We start from the raw sequence: 20,551 nt of genomic DNA on the forward strand, positions 1-20,551 counted from the left end.
ATAATAGTACGGTGAAATTTTATTTACATCCCAAAAAGTTCTAAAGGCACCCCATTTGATAATTTTTATTTTATATAAAATTTATATTTTTAATTGTACTAATTTTTTTTTAACTTTTTTCTTTCATTTCATATTCTTAAAAAATATACCTATCAAACAAAAATAAAGTGTATTTTAAATATTATGACAAAAAAATTAAAATAAAAAATTATGTGAAATTTTTTTAGAAAAAAAAAAATACACATAAGTTAGAAAAAATTATGAAAATGAAATCAAAATAAGTATTGAAATTAACATAAAATAATGTAAAGAAAAAATTTTAAAAAAATATTAAGAGTAATTTTTAAAAATGATTTAAGTTTATATTTTTTTTAATAATGGAATGTATTTATAAGTTTAAGGGGTGCAAATAGAATTCTCCAAGAGTAAGATATAAATATAAAAAAAATCAAGTGATGAATAAAAAAAAAATAAAAATGATTATATAGTTTAATTTTTTAATTTTTTTTTTTATAAAAACTTATATACAGTTGTATATATAAGATTGAAATCAAAGTTATATACAACCGATTACAGTATATAATATAACATCAATTATAAAATTTTAAATTTTTGTATATAATTGTATAAATGTATAAATTTACCTTCGTATTGAATAATTCATCTATAAATAGAATTTCAATATTGTTTCATTTAAGAAATGAATTGTAATATGTCGGGTGTACTTATTAGAAATAAATAATTTTAGAATAAAAATTAATTTTAAAATTATTTATTTTTGTCAATTCACATCAAGATAAAAAAAATATATAAAATTTTAGATGTTTAATTAATTTGCTCACGTCAATTTTTTTTTTTTGGAATAAGGTGAAAAAATATTTTTTTTGTATCCATTAATAAAAATACTATTATATTATATTTCATTAAAATGTACCAATTTTTATGAGTATGTTGTCCAATATATATATTATCACACTCTACTTAAGTCTAGTACATAATTTATATTAACTTAAAGAATATAATTAATATATTATCTATAAAAGTGAATATATTTTAAAAAATATAAAAATAAAAATAAAAGTTAAAATATATAAAATAAAATAGATATACAAATACAATAATGTTTTCTTTTTTTTTTTTTTAGGATATGTTTTCATATCAATTCATTATCTTTATTAAGGCACGTGGTCATGACTTTTAAAAATTTGAAATATAGTTCTTTTTTATTTTACTTGAATAGCAATCTTAACCAGTGTTGGATATAAATATATACAATCTCTGTATACTATGTAGAATATTAAATAAATAAAATTATTTAGTAAATATAATAAATTATTCTATGACAATTTATTAATTTATGAAATATATATAAATGTTACTAAAATATAATTTAAATAATAAGATATTGTAATAAAAAGTATATCATTAATGGTTTGTATGTGTTACATACTTTAGAGTAAATACAGTTTATTAAAACAGTACTTCTTATTTTCACAAACAAACTTATAAGTTACTTAAAATAATTAATATAACCTAAATAATTAAGAAATTTTTACACTAAAAATACAAAAAGCTAACTTTATTACATATATACTGCAACACGGTAAAAGTAACTCTTATACACTTTTGCTTAAATTTTTACATTTTGACCACATGCACACACATATCATACATTTTGACACACATCTACATTATTTTCCTCTTTTTTCTCTTCTTTTTCCTATTATTTTATATTTCTTTTCAATTTTTTTTTTAAAAAATATCAACTTCCATAGTTAAACACTTTCCCCTCCACGATCCCAACTCCATTTTCCATTTTCTTTTTGTTCTTCAAATTTTTTTTCAACTCCCATTAACCGAATTCCATAACCGTTTTCTCTCTTTTTATTTTTCTCTTAATCCATATATAAATATGGCTGTAACTTGTTCTTCATCAACTTCTTCCCCTGTTCAAAAGAAAAGCTCTAAATTGAGGTTGAAATCTTTAGCTAATAGAAACAAGGGTAAACGACCTGTTGTTAATCAGGAGGATGACTCTGATTTTGCTCCTCCATTGTCGAAACGTGGGCGAGCTCCTCCAAAGAAGAAATCGAAGGTGGCTGCCCAGGAAAAAATTCCTCAAGATGATGCTCAGAAAAATAATCAAGTTGATGGTGTTCTTCTATCTCATGTTTGTTTTCGGTTTCTTTTTGGTTTTCCCCCATTTTTGAAATTTTTTCATATTCAACTTTTGTGGGTTTTGTGTTTATTGATTTATCATTTTGTAATAGTTTTTTAATAGTGTAAACACCTTCTGTATGTATTTTTTTAATATGTTTTTTATCTAGTTGTTTCCTGTCCATTTTTATATCATGAATGGGTAACAATGAGATTTATCATGGATGTTGATGTTCAAAGAGTTTTTCCTATATTTTAGTTTGTATACAGTTGTTTTGTAGTTTTATTATAGTTTTGCTACTTGCATATGTTATTTCATTATAAAACTAATATGTAACTATTTGCACAAAACTTATTATGTATAACTACTATTTCTTAGTCCCCGTCAAATTAAATTCCTGCATAATATATAAACTATCATAAGACGATAATGCAACTATAAGGCAACCAAAACAAAAAATAAACAGACTTATACGTAACTGGTTGTACCTTAATTCGATTTTACTCTTCTTATTTTGTTTTTAAGAAAATATATTTATATTGGAAACTAGTAATCAATCAAAATGCAACTGTATATAACGTAGATGTATTATTCATGAGGTTTTCTTAAAAATTTTCACATCATACATTGTTTTGGATTTGATGGGAGCTCCAGATCTATTTGTTACAGATCTACATTTCATGAATTTAGATTTCGATATTAGGGGGAGTTGTTTTGATCGAATAAAACAGAAAACAAATGTGTAATTTCAGTTTCTTCACAGTTTTTCTGATTTTTTTTTCGTCATTTTCTGTTTAGATCATTGCAGGTCTTCTTTTCCAGTTGATTTCGCCAGAATTAATGGTTGTATTTTCCTCGTTTTGGTTTCATTTTGGTTGTTTTGCGGTTTTGAAACGATCGAGGTATGTTCATCTTCAATGTTCGCTCTGTACAGTTGAAAACTTAGTGCATGTGGTATTTTTGTAAATATTTATATGTGGACTGTATAAATATTTAATGGGCCGGCCCAAAGTATTTTTGTAATTTTTTTTTCCTTTTTTGTATTTTTCTGTTTTTTCCCAATTATTAATTAATTATTAAAGTGTATGCATTTGGAGGTAACCAAAATGTATTACAAATTATATAATATAAAAGTGATTTTTTTTTTTGGGAAATTACCCCATATACTGTTTTTTTATTTTTATTTTTATTTTTTTTTTCAAATTTATGGTTTGAGTTTCTAAAATAGTTGTAGCACTAGTTACAATAGGAAATTCTGTACGATTTTTTGTTGCGATTTAGGTTGCAGCGCAAGTTGTAATATGAGTTTTCATGTAGAATTCCGTAAAAATGTAAAAAAAAAAAAAACATATTTTGAAGTGTAAAAATAAAAAATCCCCTATTTTTTATATGAAAAAGTTACTTATTGGTTTATTATCAACATCATAAATAACCAAAATGTTACTTTTAAAATGCAAAATAATTAAAAAAAAAAAGAATTTCGGGATCAGTTTTATTTTAGGTATATTATTTTGGAATTAATGTATTTTTTAATGACGTGATAATATATTATTGTAATTGAGATTTATTAAGTTATTTTTGTAATTATTTTATATTTTACGTATATTTTTGAAAAAATCCCATAATACAAGGGATGCAAATATAATTTGCCCTAAATTAAATTTGGAGAAATTTTGATATTATTTTTCACTTGAGAAATATGTAATGAGATTCTTAATAAATAATAGTATGGATAATTTGTACCATAAATATATAAGTAATAAATATTTAAGTTTAATTTTTAATGGTAATAATACTTAAATTATATTTTTTAGAACTTTCGTAAGTACTTGACGTTAAGTCTCAAGTTAATGATCATATGGCAGTCCTTAAATGGTCAAAGTTATTAAATTTTTATTTTTTATTTAAAAATTAATTTTTTTTTTTTTTTTTTGACAAAGTGATTAAAATCACTCATGAATTTACGATGCCCACGTCCGCCGGCTGGAACCTCCTCAAACCAGGATAGCTCATCGTCTAACCGCAGAGCATGCTTTGCCAACCATGAGCCGCGAAAATCTTAGAGCGAGCCCCATGGGACAAAACTGCTCCCGGAAGTTTAGACAATAAAGCTATAACATCTTCAAAGAACGCTCCTAACTCAATAAAATACTGAAGTTCCACCTGAAAAAAAACATAAAAATAGCATAAAACTTTAATTAGAAAACTATTCAAACTGAAGAGAATCAACCAACCACCAAAACTAAGCAGCTAGATCTCCCTATAAAATACTAGAACTAGCCAAAGGGATTACCCTTTGGCTAGTTACAACTAAATTATAACATTATATTTCATAACCTTCATAGGATAACTATTCCTTAATTTTACCCTTTTAAAATCAAACATAAATAAAATTTTCCTTTTAATACCTATTATTCCTTAAATATTCAAAATATTATATACTAATTATTTAATTTTATCTCTTAAAAATATTACTTATTTATAGACTAAAACATGTCAAAATCCTTAATAAGTCAAATTATTTATTATTTTATTTATAGCGTAAAACATAGTATCTATAATCTTTATTCAACCTAAATTAAACCAAAATTGTATTAATATCCTTAAAACTTAATATTGCAATTTTCACATTCAAAAGTACCATTTTCCTATTACCACTTCATCATACATTTAATTAATAATATTAAATTAATATTAATTAATCCAATTCGGTATTATGACATAATGCTTCCTTAATTATTATTTAAATAGATAACCTCCTAATTATTATACCATTCAAATTATTATAAAAACTATTCATATTAGTATTTTCCTATACAACTAATAAGGCAATAATCTCAATACTTCATTAGCATTTACTTTCCATTTATTTCAATATCTTTCCAAAAATAAAAAATAAAATAAAACAAAATATTCTCAATTCACAATTAATTTCCCTATCTCCAATTTATTACAAAATCCCACATTTATATTTACTAGGTGAATCTACGTGCCGAGCCACGTATTGCTAGTTTTATTTAAGATTTTGGTATTTTTAAGATTTTGAATGTATTTTATTTTTAAAGATTACAAATTTTTTGTTTGAAAAAATTAAATATTTATATTTGAAATATTATTTAATAATGTATTAAAAATAATATTAGTGTAATTATAAAATTGTAAATAAATTTATTATTGGAGTAGTAGATTATTCTATTTAGTTCTTTTTTTAACATAGCATTGTAATGTAAGTTTATATTTATAAATATTCTGTAAAGTGTTAATATTATATGAACATCTCCATTTATAAAGCTAAAAAGTGGGTCAATGACAGAAGTGGTATATCTGCAATCACACAAAGATAGAAGTGATATTTCTGCTTCTATCTTAGATAACGTAATGTTAACTTTAATATATAAAAATTTTTCTTTTTTAAAAAATAAATAAAAAAAAATATTAATATTCTCCCAAAATAGGTTTGTTAGAGAGATATGTGGGTAAAATGATTTTTTTTCATTTAAAAAAAGATTATTAATATTTAAAAGATTGTTTAATTTTTTGGTTTAATTATTGGGTTTATTTGTTAACGGGAGATCAAACCTAATCGTTAAATTTAACAGAATATTCTTTTTATTTTTAAGAATATTCTGTTAAACCAAGAATTGCCGTTAGATAGGCACTTTTAATATATAAAGATATACCAAAATTAATATTATGTTATCTATAATAAACTCATATTTATATTTTATATACCCAAAATTAATATTATGTTACCTATAATAAACTAATAAGGCAATAATCTCATAATTATATACCATAATTGTTAGCTATTAAATTTTATAATATTTTTTAAAATTCATGATATCTTATAATTTTAATCAATTACCCTAAATAATTAGGGGCCAGCCATAAATCATGCGCAAAAATCTTAAAAGGCACCAAAGCCATAAATAATAGCGCCGCTCATCCTTCAAATTTATACTTCTATTTCTTCCATCAAAAAACTAATAACACTCATCCAGAAATTCTTTAAAAATACAAATAATATAATAATTTTGGTACATTCCCATAATATTGAGAACAAACTAAATTTTCATAATAATTTGCTTCCCAAATATATCTAAACCAATATATTAAACATTAGTGTTTCCACCTCCCTTTATTACAAGATCCTCAAGATCTTATTCTTCATTTTACTTAATTAATTACAATATTAAAATCTGAATACTAAAATTCCAAACACTTTTCTTTTATGCTGAAAATTCCTAAAAAAATATAAACCAAAACATAGCTAATAAGAATTAGCGTTTAAAGTAAAACCTCTTAAACCTTATTTCAGTTTAAAATATTCTTTAAATCATATCTTAACCAAAATAATCCTTTTATTCCGACTAATAAATCTGTATAGTGCATAACTTATTAACTTTAAAATATTATTGTGTCAAAATTTTCTTATACATTCAATACCGAAAAACGTGAAAATTTAAACAAACTACCCTAAATAATTAGGGACCCAACCATATAATAGGTGCTAAAGCCTTGTAAGGCGCCAAAGCCATAAATAATGGCGCAAAATAGAACAAAATCAATATAAAACAAACCTATAACAAAAAGAAAAACATTGAAAAAAGAAAGAATATAAAAGAGTTGTGAAACAAAAAAGAAAGAAAAACATTGAACTCATTTACAACAACAAACGATAGACAAAAAAATTAAAATAGAAACCTCTTAAGGTAACTTTGAAGAATGAATATGATCAAGAGTCTTCACTTTTAAATAAGACAAATATATGATGATTGAAAAATGTTAAAGAAAAGAGAATAAATCAGATCCACTGGAAAATGACAAACAAAGGAATTGTAAACAATGACTCTGTAGAGTAGAGTATTAAAGGAGTGCTTAGCTTAGAGACTTCTTCTTGGAGATGATTCCATAAGAAATAAGCAGATCCTATAACAACAACAGAAACCAGTCAGTACCTATTCCAGTCCAGGTTGACGAAGACGAAGACTGCACGCTATAAGAGAGACCCTGCCAATGGAAGCTTGAATAGAGTGAAGAAACAAAGATCCCATGCGAGAACCCAAAGAGGGAAAATGAGTCTTCATTTAAAAAACATAAATTATAAATGTTGGGAGTCAGAATAATAACTTAACATATACAAAAATTCTAAAAATATATCTTAACTATTATTGCAGTAAAAATTTTTTTAATGAATAATCCAATGATAAACTTAATTATTTACCCCACAATTTACTTGGTCTTTTTTTTTTTTTTTGGTTAGAACTTGAGTAAAATGTGAGTTGGAAGGAAGAGGGAATAGGTTGTATTGAATATTGATGTGATGTGTGTGTTGTTAAAAACATAAATTATAAATGTTGGGAGTCAGAATGAATCAGACTGATTCTGAATGGACAGTTTTAATAATAATGGATTGGATGATAGATAGGTCTGGTCATGGCCTTATTATTATTATTATCAATGATGCACCTGTTCACTACTGCATCGTAAACTCCCCAAACAAGTACTACAACAACAACATCTCATCTACTTATATCCAATTCAAAAAAATTAAAAAAAATTGATTTTCTTATTTCATTTCCTCTAAAATATTTGTCTTAAAGAAAAATTAGGCAACCAAAAAAAGAAGATAAATTTTATGGTGTTGTTCTAAATAACTTTCATAATATGACAATGTTAAATACAGCATATGTGTCATGGTATCTTTTAAAAAGTGTTTTGGTAGTTTTTTTATTTTTATTTTTTGAAAAATAACAGAAACTTCATTGATGAGAAAGTACGTTGGTCATAATACATGGAGAAGTTATGTAATTTATGTTGAAATTATATATAAAAAATATTATTATATAAATAAATAAAGAGTGAAAAAAGCTTTAAATTATTCAAAAAAACAAATTAGTGGTAAAATAATAAATAAAAATGTGACTTAGTGTGAACAAATTAAGTTCATATTATATTTTGTACTAAATTTAATACACATTTTGAATTATTATTGGAGTATCTTTTTGTCAACATGTCCTAAAAAATGAGAATATACTTCGTTTATAGTACTTTTATTGGAGTACTAACTAGTTACGAGAACCACTATGGAATTGAAAATGTTAGTAGCCAGTTACTAAATTAGAAAAATAACAAAAATTCAGTGTTTTTCAGTAATAAAAGAAACATTTAGTACTTTTTTTTCCTTTGAAATCAACCAATTAGTACTTGAAAATTAGTAAACGCATACTAAATTTTTTTTAACAATGAAATAATGTGTTTAACGAGCAAAACTCAAAACAAACTCCTAGGCTACTCAAAATTCAAAACAAACAACCCCTAAATGTTGTGCAATGAGCAAAAATGAAAAGAATTAGAATGTCTGTATGTGTTTTGTAAAAGTTATCAATTGGACCTTCTGTTTTGTTAAATGACAAAATGGATCATGTATTATATTTTCTGTATCTGTTCATATTAGAAATTATCTTAAATTTAGTTTTATTAAAAAATGAAATTGTTAAAAAGTGAGTTCAGAGTCTTATTTTTATTATTTTGAAAAAATATAGGGTTTATTTTGTCATTAACAAAACAGAGAATCCAATTAATAATTTTTGTAAAATATAAATAAAGTCCAAAATAACATTTAACCTAATAAATATTAGATAATAGACCAAAAAATAGAGAAGTATAATAAATTAGCAAGTATAATATAACTAAAAACTATGAGAAGTTAGTAACATTATTGACCAACTTGCTTAATATATATCCAATAGGGGGTCCTTAAACTTAAAGAAATTAATGATGAAAACATCATGAGATAATAAAGTTAATTAATAAGATTCGAATTAACATGTTTTTTTTTTTCAATAAATTTATTTTTTTTTTTCTAAATATTTTTACAAATATGCTTTTGATATAAAAGTATGTTTTTTTTTGGGAACTTCCATTAAAAAATTAAAATTCAATGTTTAATTGGTAAATTTCAATATATTTCAAAACATAATTAAGATATAAGAGTTGCAATACTTAACAGAATAGTAAAACATTATAACTACGAGTGATTGAAAAAAGTAATCAATTAAAAGCCTTGAATATAATTTTAATAATAAAAATAATAATAATATGAGAGGGTTAAAAAAAATAAAGGAGACAAAAATAAAAGTAATAACACAAGAAGAAGAAGGTCACACAACTATTTGAACTTTGTTTTTGTTGTGTTAAATTTTTTCGAATTTTTTTAAATTTTACAGAATATTTTAAATAACTATAACGTACATGATTACGAGAAAAAATTTGACTAAAAAATTATTACGAATACTAAAACAAATTTGGTGCACCGGTGGAGTGCACTGTAAAATTTTCTAATAATTATTATCATTTTGTAACGAATATTTATAATAAATCTTATCTAATAATATTTTAAATAAATAAAATTATCTTCATAACTCAAGTTTTATTTTTATTATATTAACCTAATTTAATTTTTTACTTTATAAGTTGGGTTATAACTGGGGGTGTTCATCAAACCGTGTACAACTGCACTAATCGCCTGCACCACACTATACTCTCAAAAAAATATACTTTGAAATCTTTTGCAGTGCAATTGCAGTTTGTATTTTGCCAAACTGAATTGTGCGGTACAATTTGTAATTTTGAATTTAACAATCACGATTTTAACTACAGTGCATTATATATTATAAAGATACATACTTTTACAATATAGCTTTTATATATATATATATATATATATATATATATATATATGGAAAACTCACTTGTTTGTTTACATTATGGAAGCCATACAATTGAATTTTAAAAAACATCTATATAAGTTATTGTTTTTATTTATTCTTGAACAGAAAACATTTTGTGGTTCAACAAAATATCAGAATTTAGGATCGAAATCAAAGACCCAGAAGCAAATCAACATGGGTCAGAAAGCAAAATCGAAAAACACACTCATTAAGTTGAACTAAAAAGATTTTTCCAAGATTAAGTTGAAAAGAACAATAATTGTTGGCTTGGCTGTAAGTGAAAACAAAGATTTACATATGAAAAGCATTTAGTCATTATTCCTTAAATTTCAAAGCATATGGAATCTATCTTTCTCTATAATTGTAATTAGCTCTTCAAATTGAACCATATAGAAGAAGAAAAAAACAAGTTGAGTGATCATTCAAAAAAGTGAGCTGAAAACACAAACTGAGAACAAATAATCAAAACCCATATAAAGAAATAAAGAAAGAAAAGAGAAACCTTGGGGACCAATAATGGTGGCGACCCAATGGTAGAGATTGTCGCCTTTAGTGCCAGTAGAGCAATCAAGAGGAGGATCAGTGTTGAGCTGAGCCATTTCCCTCTAAATTCGCTTACCGGAAGCTGAGACTAAGTGGTGGATACCCAAGTGGAAGCGGAGGAAGAAGACGATGCAGGGTTGGATGACATCATCACCATGCCTCTCTTGTTCATACCTCAGTTTCAATTGATGATACTGTGTTTTTTTACAGTATACAAATCAATAAATTAACACATAAACTTATGAAGTAAAATGTGAACATGCACTCACTCTGGCTCATTTGCGTCAAAATGGTAAATACCATTATCAAATCCCCAGTCTGCAAGCTGCTTCTTCTTCTTCATAATGCTTGTGCAAGTACCAGACACATCCTTGATAATCCACTTCAGAAGCTCCAACATTCGGAAACTTTTTCTAAATATATTAACACAGTAAAATTAATTCAAACAAAGAGATCATATGAATCTTTACCATCCTTGGCTCTTGAGCTATTGAGCAAAATAGTGGCCGACAAATCCCATACCGAAAATGAACATCCTTTTTCGATCCTCAGGTTCCAAGGAATAAGTTTCCATACGTGAATGTTCCATCACTATTCGACTGAAGAAAGCCCCAATCAAGAAGCTTGAGAGACCGTACCAGACCTTGAAGATTGAGCCATCTTTTGTAGACGAGTGAGTTGGTGTTGCGATGAGACAGGGGAAGCTTGGCGAGAATAGTGAGTGGGATTTCGTCGGAGAAAAGGAGGACGAAAATATTCTTTGGAAGTCTTTTTAATATATGATCTCAACGTTGAAATGGGGTATAAAGGGTACGAATGGAATCACAATTTTAGGAGAATTAGTTTCATTCTCGCTATCAAGCTTACAATTTGTTAGGTCTCCCTAACAATTTGTTTCATTATCTTCTCCTAATTTTTAGCATAATTGGTTATTTTTGGGATGTTAACGGAATGTGTATTTTTTTTTAATAAAATAATGTGTATTCTTAAACAATTATGAGAATTTTGTTTTGTTTGAATTTAACAATCACGATTTTAACTGCAGTGCATTATATATTATAAAGATACATACTTTTACAATATAGCTTTTATATATCTTTATATATTAAAAGTGCCTATCTAACAGCATTTCTTGGTTTAACAGAATATACTTAAAAATAAAAAGAATATTCTGTTAAATTTAACGATTAGGTTTGATATCCCGTTAACAAATAAACCCAATAATTAAACCAAAAAATAAACAATCTTTTAAATATTAATAATCTTTTTTTTTTAAAAAATTAAAAAAATCATCTTAGCCACATATCTCTCTAACAAATCTATCTTGGGAGAATATTAATAATTTTTTTTATTTATTTTTTAAAAAATCTTTATTTTTTTGATTCCGATGCATAATGTGATGTTATTCTTTTTAATTGCTTTATTAATTTCTTTTCTATTCTAATGTGAAGAAATTTTTAGCTGCACTCCATAATTTATATATCTATCTATAATATAGGTCATTACTCTTTATTTTAACCTATTGATTATACAGGTATAATTATTAATTTTAATTGATGATAAAATTTAATTTTTCTATTTTTCTATCATATAAGGATAACTATTTCTTTTTATTGTTATTATTTTTTTCACTATGATGTTTGTAGATATTTTTTTGACTAAATAATTATTAAATATTAAATAGATTAATTAAAAATATCTAAATCATATACCATTTAAATTTAAATTTGATTAGATTTAATTTTGTATCTACTTTCTCATTATTTGTAATTGTTCTAAATCTGATCGTGCAAACTCATATATTAAACACAATACTCCACCTTGAAACCGTTCTCTATTTTTTTTTTCTTTCTTATTGGTTGGTGTTAATTCGCCCCGATGATTCAAGTGTCATGGTTTAGCAGAAATACCACTTCTATCTTTGTGTGATTGCAGATATACCACTTCTGTCATTGACCCACTTTTTAGCTTTATAAATGCAGATGTTCATATAATATTAACACTTTACAGAATATTTATAGATATAAACTTACATTACAATACTATGTTAAATAAAGAACTAAATAGAATAATCTACTACTCCAATAATAAATTTATTTACAATTTTATAATTACACTAATATTATTTTTAATACATTATTAAATAATTTTCAAATATAAATATTTAATTTTTTCAAACAAAAGATTTGTAATCTTTAAAAATAAAATATGTTCAAAATCTTAAAATGACCAAAATCTTAAATGAAACTAGCAATACGTGGCTCGGCACGTACATTCACCTAGTATATATATATATGGAAAACTCATTTGTTTGTTTACATTATGGAAGCCATACAATTGAATTTAAAAAAACATCTATATAAGTTATTGTTTTTATTTATTCTTACTTCATATTGTTAACATATTATTATTATTATTATTATTATTATTATTATTATTATTATTATTATTATTATTATTATGTAATGTACATTATATAAATTTTTAGAGACAATTCAACCCAATGACTTAATGAATGTATATGTTATAATGTTAAAAATTTAATAAATCCATTTCGCTGCTGAGTTGTAATTTTGGCTGTGGCATTTGCTTGTTGATTAATAAAAATCGTTTTCTTTGATAAAAAAAATTCTTTCATTCAATAATTATATATATTAATCTAATGAATACCTCACTATAAATATGTACTCTTGATAATTATAGACATATTTTTACTGAGTACTTTATCAAATAATAAAACGTCCATTGATATAATCATTACATACATCATTAACCCTCTATTAACAATTCATAATTAAAGAGAATAAAAGTTAATAATTATTTTACCCAATTTAATTATCTGTTGTTCCAAGAGTACCATTGACTTTACTAGTAAGAATTGTCTCATAGATTCCATATTGCTAAGTTATGTTCCCAATCATATAAATCAATAAAATAATTTTTGTTAGTCTGATCAACTTGACAAACCCTAACGCACGAATCAAAGGATTGTGTAGCATATATAGAAATTCATACACTACTACAAAAGTCAGAATTTGCGACGGTTCTAAAAATATTTTTTTGGGAGGACCGTCACTAAAAAAATTAAGTAACTGTTTAACATCGTGTGGAAAAATTAGTATTCTTGATGGTATATAACAGTAACTACAGGAATAGGTGACAATTTTAATTGAAATTCGTGAATTTATTAAGCCCTTATACCCGACGATTTAAAATCGTCGTCAATACTACACCCAACGGTTTAAAACTGTCGGGTATAAAGGGCCGTTAAAAAATCGTTTCTCTCACATATATACCATATTTCAGCTAACCTAGCATACTCATTTCAGACCGCCTCTCTCATCTCTAACTTTTAATATTTACAAAACCTAGATAAAATTGTTAACCCACACCCATTGCAAAACCTTGACGAACCCACACCGATTGACAAACCCACACTGACAAACCCACATTGACGGGGTTTTTCACCTAACCTCGTCTCTAGCTCCGCCTAGCCTCTACACCCATGAAACCCACACGACCGGAGTTCTTACCTCCATAACCACCATCGCTACACCCACTCGACAACCAAAGTTCATTGGTCGGGCTCCATCTCGAGGTATATATCTATATATTATATATTTATTTATATATTCATTTATTATTTTTTTTATATATTTATATATTCTCTTCAAACTTTTCTTAAGAATTTCTTATTATATTTTCTTTGCATTGGTGTACATCCATTGACCATGAGTTTTTTAATTTTTTGCAACTAAATTGAAAAGTTATTGAAACTTAATTGAGCTTGAATATTTTCTATTATGGTCAAGAGGTATAGGAGGAATTTTTAGTTTTTTTTAAATCTTATGTGGTTTTTTTTATTGCGAACTTAGGTTTTGTTTGGATTTGAAATTGTTGTAGGAATAGTTTTTGGCCGCTTCACAACCTAATCGTGGCTTATGGTATATGATATTTGGACTTTGAATAGTGTTTATTTAATATGATAGGATTTTTTGACAATTTGGGGTTTAAACTTTATGTTGAGATTAAAATTTATATGATATTTGGCCTATGTAAGAAAATTTGGTAATTATTTAAACTTTTATTGATCACTTCTTGACACTTGAGATGAATTCTTGAATGGTAGACTTGAAAACATTGAATTTGATGATGAAATACCAACCCTTGATCTTGAAACTTTTGGAGTTTTACATGTTGATTAATTTTCAAGCATGGTCGAGACCCCCTATGGGCATTCTATCCAACTTGATTATTATAGCACCATAATTTTCACTTGATTGTGTTGTGGGTCACCTAAACATTAAATTTCAAAGTTGGGTTGAACTTTTTACTTCCATAGGCCGAAGCATGCATGCATGGTTCTAGACTTGGTAATCTATTTAAACTTTTTTATTTAATATTTGGAAATATTAGAAAAAATTGAAGTATTTCGCATTGTTAATTTCAATTATTTTTAGGTATTAGTGTGATGTTATTGGAGTAAGCTTTTAATTTAATATTTAAAATATTTTATAGGTTTCGGGTTTTTGTGTTGATTGAAGAGTGGACAATTGTAGCTATCTTTATTGGAGAAAGGTATAATCTTTAAAACTTTAAAATTCTTTATTTATAGTGGAGTTTGAATATGTTAGATATTCATTCGTAGTGAAGTAGGTTCTGTGATTAATTGTACTTCGTTCGGATGGGTGGAATATGCATGTTATTAGAAGAGTTTGAATATCTTAAATATTTATCTGTAGTGAAGTAGGTTCTGCGAATACATGTACTGCGGTCAGATGGGTGGATAATTTTGTATTGTTAATGTTATTTTGTTATTATTGTATTGTTATATGTATTTATTAATTATTTTTTCATGTTTAAAATTTTTGGAAATGCCCGATTACAGCCGTTACGCTGTCCAAATTTCGCTAAATAAGAACAAATTTTAATAAAATTCATAAAATTGATTAAAATATATATATGTGGTAATTAATTTAACTAATTATTTACTACAGATATTCAAATAAATAATTTAATAAAATTTTGTTTTTTAAGAAGTTTCTAAATGGATAGAAATTAAATGAGTGCGAATAAATTATCAACGAAGTAAAGTGAATGTGTTGACCATTTCTTGGACTTTTGTCAGAAGTATGCCAAAAATTCTAAATTAGTTCTTTGTCCTTATTTTAAATGTGGTAGCATGGAACGTATGGACATTACTAAGATAATGGAGCATTTATTTAGAAACGGAATAGACAAGAGTTAAAGTAAGCACTCAAGTATATCGATGTAATTCTTAATTATAATAAGAAATAAAAGATGTCACACTAATCACAATAACAGAAAAGTTCACATTGCATTAATTAAAATACAATTATCAGTAAACTCAAGGCTTAATTAATAATTCAAATGATAGAATTTGTTTTATTTTTATAAAAGTAGAGACCTTTAATCATTAAACCAAGTATATATATTCAATTGTTATTATATGTACACAATTAAAAGGGTACGTAAAAATAAAACAAAAGAGGGAGTAGTGATGAGTGATGAGAAAAAAGGGGTTATCTTTTGCTTTATTTGATTTTTTTGGTTTGTTTTGTTTTGTTTTTTCTATCTTTTATGTACATATACACCTTTGCGATATCTTGATGACTTGTTCTGTGGTGAGGTTTCTTTTACCACGCAATGGCTCTTAAGAATCTAAATTAATGTATGTGTGAAAATATATGTAATATATTTCTATTTCACACATGACCTCATGTTTCTCATTTTTTAAAAACCCCCCAATTAAATTAAAAGAGAAATAATTTTAAGTTACATCACTTACCTAATTATATTAGTCTTCACCATCTATAAATATATAATATGAATATTAGTGAATGGTTACCAAATAAATTTAACTATAAATATTAATTTTAAAAATATTAAACTATTAGATTTTGTGAATAATAAAAAGGAAATTTGAATTTCTATACTTAATTGTGTTACTTAATTTAAAAAAAATATATATTTTTTTACACTATATCAAAAATATGTTTATATACAAAATACTTAAGTCAAACTTAATATTTTTTTGTCAATTTTTTTTAGTCGATGAAACAACTCCAACCCATATAATATAAAAATGAGTGATTTTTTTAATGAGATAAAAATAATTAAGCATAAAAACTCAAATTTTCTTAATATTACCCATTTATGGGCAATACTCATTAAGAGTAGGGGTGTGCATAAATCGATCCAATCCAATAAGAACCGACCGATCCAATTACAACGGACTGCCAAACATTGAATATCCAATTGTGATCGGATCGGATTGGATGTTATTTTTAAATATCCAATTGGATCGGATCGGATGGAGGATGTGGTGTCTTTAAATTCAATACATCCAACATTCAATCGAACTAATTAGTATTTTCATTTAGTTTGGATGAGTAATTGAATTTTATATTGTAATACGTCAAATCTATATGTATATATGAAAATTAACATTAACACTTTACTTTTTTTTCATGGATTGGATGGATCCAGTCCAATCCAATATATACTGGACTTAAAATATTGGATGGATCCGATCCGATCCAAAAAATACTAGGTCTAAAATATTAAATAAACTCAAATTAAACCCATAAATATATATGAAATACATCCAATGGATAGAACCTTGGATGACCGAAATTAATCGGATCGAATCGAATGGTAAAATCTAACATCCAATATATGATTGGATCGGATCTGAATATGCCTAAAAACATTGGACGTGATTCAATAAACACCCATAATTAAGGGTGCACCCTTCATATATAAATATATATATATATAAGAAATTTAAATTTAGTAAATTAATTTCTCTTAGATATTAATATATTTGGATTTATAATATATACTAGGTGGATATTACGTGCCGAGGCACGTAAATGTTAGTTTTATTTAAGTTTTAATATTTTTTTAGATTTTTGTAACTATTTTTGATTGATTATTTGAACTATTTGTTTTATCAAAGTAAACTGTGTTTTGCAAAATTTAACGAAAACATTATGTAGCAAAAATTAATGAAAAAGTGTCATCTTAAAATAGAGGAAAAGGTATTAAAATAGAAAACCCTATAACAAATAAAACTAAGCATAGTGAAACTTTATCTTAATCTTCCATCGGTTCAGCAGTTTGAATGGTGAATTGATTGTACTTTGGACTCATTCCTCGTTTTCGATCTACATATAACTGGATTCTCCATTTATTGACTGATAATTTCTCTGTAGTTTTTTGGAGAAAGAATCGATCTCTAAGATTAATTTATATAATTTAATCATCTTGAACTGAAAGAAAAAAAGGAAGAAAAAAAAAGAGTGGACCCTCTAATCAATATATAATTTATTAAAGTTTAACCAACATATTTAAAAAGAGACCACAATAAAACTGGTCACTTACTTATAAAGTCTTTATTTCAGCTTATATATATAGAAAGTGGTCTATTTTAGGTTGGTTGTGACTTTTTTTTTTTTTTCACTCTGTTTTTGCTAAAATTGCATACATTTCTTATAAGGGTCTTTGAATACATGAGTCTTTTGGGGCCTGTCTCACTATCAATATAAGATACTTGATTCAAATAAAAAATGGTCTTTGATAAGGAACAAACATGTATAAATATAAGAGACTTAATTCCATAGAATGATATATGCTCCATCTCAATTGAATAAAATACCTCTTTGGAGCCCTGATTATATATGCTCCATCTCTATTGACAAAAGACGAATGAGACGGCTAGATGCTCCAAAGCTAGACAATACCACCATGCTGGTAAGACCATTGATCCCAATTCTACTAACCAATTAAGGAGTTGTAAAGAAAAATCCTGCACAAATAAATTGAGTTAGAAGATAATGTCACTGATTTAGTTTTGCTCTTTGGTATGGCTTCAAAATAAATAAGGTTGAAGAATAGCAAATTTATACTTGTCATCATGCCAAAATGAGTTTGCATCCAACTCTAGTAGCACGAGCAGAGTTGCATTCATTTGTGTAACTAAACCGAATTACAAATCTATATTATCTAAGATAACAATTGAGAAGAAATATCAGTTAGTAAGAACAGAAGTGCAACTTGAAAATAATCTTTACTAATTTAAAATAAAAATAAAATAAGAGAAAGCTACAAACTGCAGCTTGTTGCTGATTGAGAACAGCATTACATCGCATTCATAGGTAACCACCATTGCTTCCAATTGACGGTGCTCTCACAAAGTGAAGAAATAAATTAAATTAAATTCTACGTCTCATTACTTTAGTATAATATTTTTCAAAAAAATGAAATGAACATACAAAAGCATTCAGTCTCCAACCAGTAGAATTAGCAATTTCACAAGATTCTTCTACATTTAGTAGCACACACAAGGTAAGAGCTTGAACAAAAAAATTTAAACTGAACTTATACAGGTTAATAAAACATAAATACAGTTGTTGTATGTATTATTTACTAAAGAGAAAGATTATAATAATAACATTGACAATGTAATATGATCAAAACCTTCTTTGACAATGACCACAATCATGGTCACAACTGTTCTTTTTATTAATTGAACCCTATTAGCCATATTGAATGTGAATGGTCCAAAACTTCAGTAGTACGCTAACTATGTACAACAATTCCTCCCAAAAGACTCAAATTTTGAAGCATTAAACTGAATCATTCATCCTAATCCACCAATTTTTAAGTTTCCTAAACAATCAAATAGTAACCCACATTTCCCAAGTAGCGATAACATACCTAAATCTACAACACAATTTGAAAAATTCAGAAACATGAAGTTTTAACTAACCTGTGAATGGGGATATTGTCTACAATGCGATAACCACATTGTTGGTAAATTTAACCAAGAAAGCGAAACCCACCTTATTTAGTAAATATTATAACATACCCACTGTTCATCAAAGAATGTATCTAACCTGTGAATGATAACATACCCACTGATACATTGTCGATTCACTTAATAATGAAAATTAGAAGTTGGCACTGCAATAATCCAATTTAAAAAGGTGTAGAAGAGAAAGTGAACAAAAATAAAAGAACTATCAAAAATGAAACGAACCCATTCTTTGATGAACCAAATTCTTCTTGGCATATCGATTCTTTCACGAAGGTCTGAAGCATGAAAATAAATTGGATCAGAACCCTCCCATATATATATGTATGAATTATCATATATATGTATTACATTAGAAACGAAATATCAAAAATTAAGAGAGGAAAAAGGGAAGCGAACGACATTCTTCTTGGCCTCAATTCTTTCACGAAGGTCTGAAGCATGAAATCACATTGGATCAGAACCCTCTCCCTCTGAGCTGATATCCAAGCTACGAGGGTAACTATTGGGGAATGAAGGAGCTACATCTGAATCATTGTATGTGAGAATTGGATCTGCTGCAATATTTGATCGATTAACTTTTTGGGCGACATCGATTTGGATCTCTTCTTCCAATAAAATCTAGCGACATCGATTAGGATTTCTTCAAAAGAAGAGATGATCAATCGATTGGGATTTTGAATTTGCGATGAACGTTTCAGATTTTTTTGAATTCATGAGGCCATTGTTGTTGCAGACGTTCTCCGATTTCGATTTCTTTAAAAGAAGAGAGGATTGATATATTGGAATTTTGAATTCGTGTTCGATTTTGATTTCTAGGATCGATCGATTGGGATTTTGAATTCAGTTTTTTTTTTTAATTTGTTTTTAGTTTTTTTTTAAGAATAATAGGTTAACGGCATTAATAAAATCGTTAAAAAAAATAAAAAGGATCGTTAAACCAAGAATTGCCGTTAAATAGACACTTTTAATATATAAAGATAACTACTAAAATGACAATTTCTTCAAAATTTAAGAACTGACAAAAAAACTTGAAATAGAGGTTTACGTCAAGAATATAAGTTTTTTGTTTAATCCAATCCGTACTATTTTATTTATAGTGCATTTGAATTTTATATTTTGAATCTAATAGCTCAAATTTAATTTAATTCAACCCGTAAAAATACAAATTGGATCGGTCATTTGAATTATTTACTTTTAATATTAAATTATTTAATATTTATGAAAAATATCTATATTTTTTTTTTTACAAAATTAGTAACAAATAAAACAAATTAA

The sequence above is a fragment of the Cannabis sativa genome, chromosome 3 (genome assembly GCF_029168945.1).
Source record: "Cannabis sativa cultivar Pink pepper isolate KNU-18-1 chromosome 3, ASM2916894v1, whole genome shotgun sequence".
NCBI lineage: Eukaryota > Viridiplantae > Streptophyta > Magnoliopsida > Rosales > Cannabaceae > Cannabis > Cannabis sativa.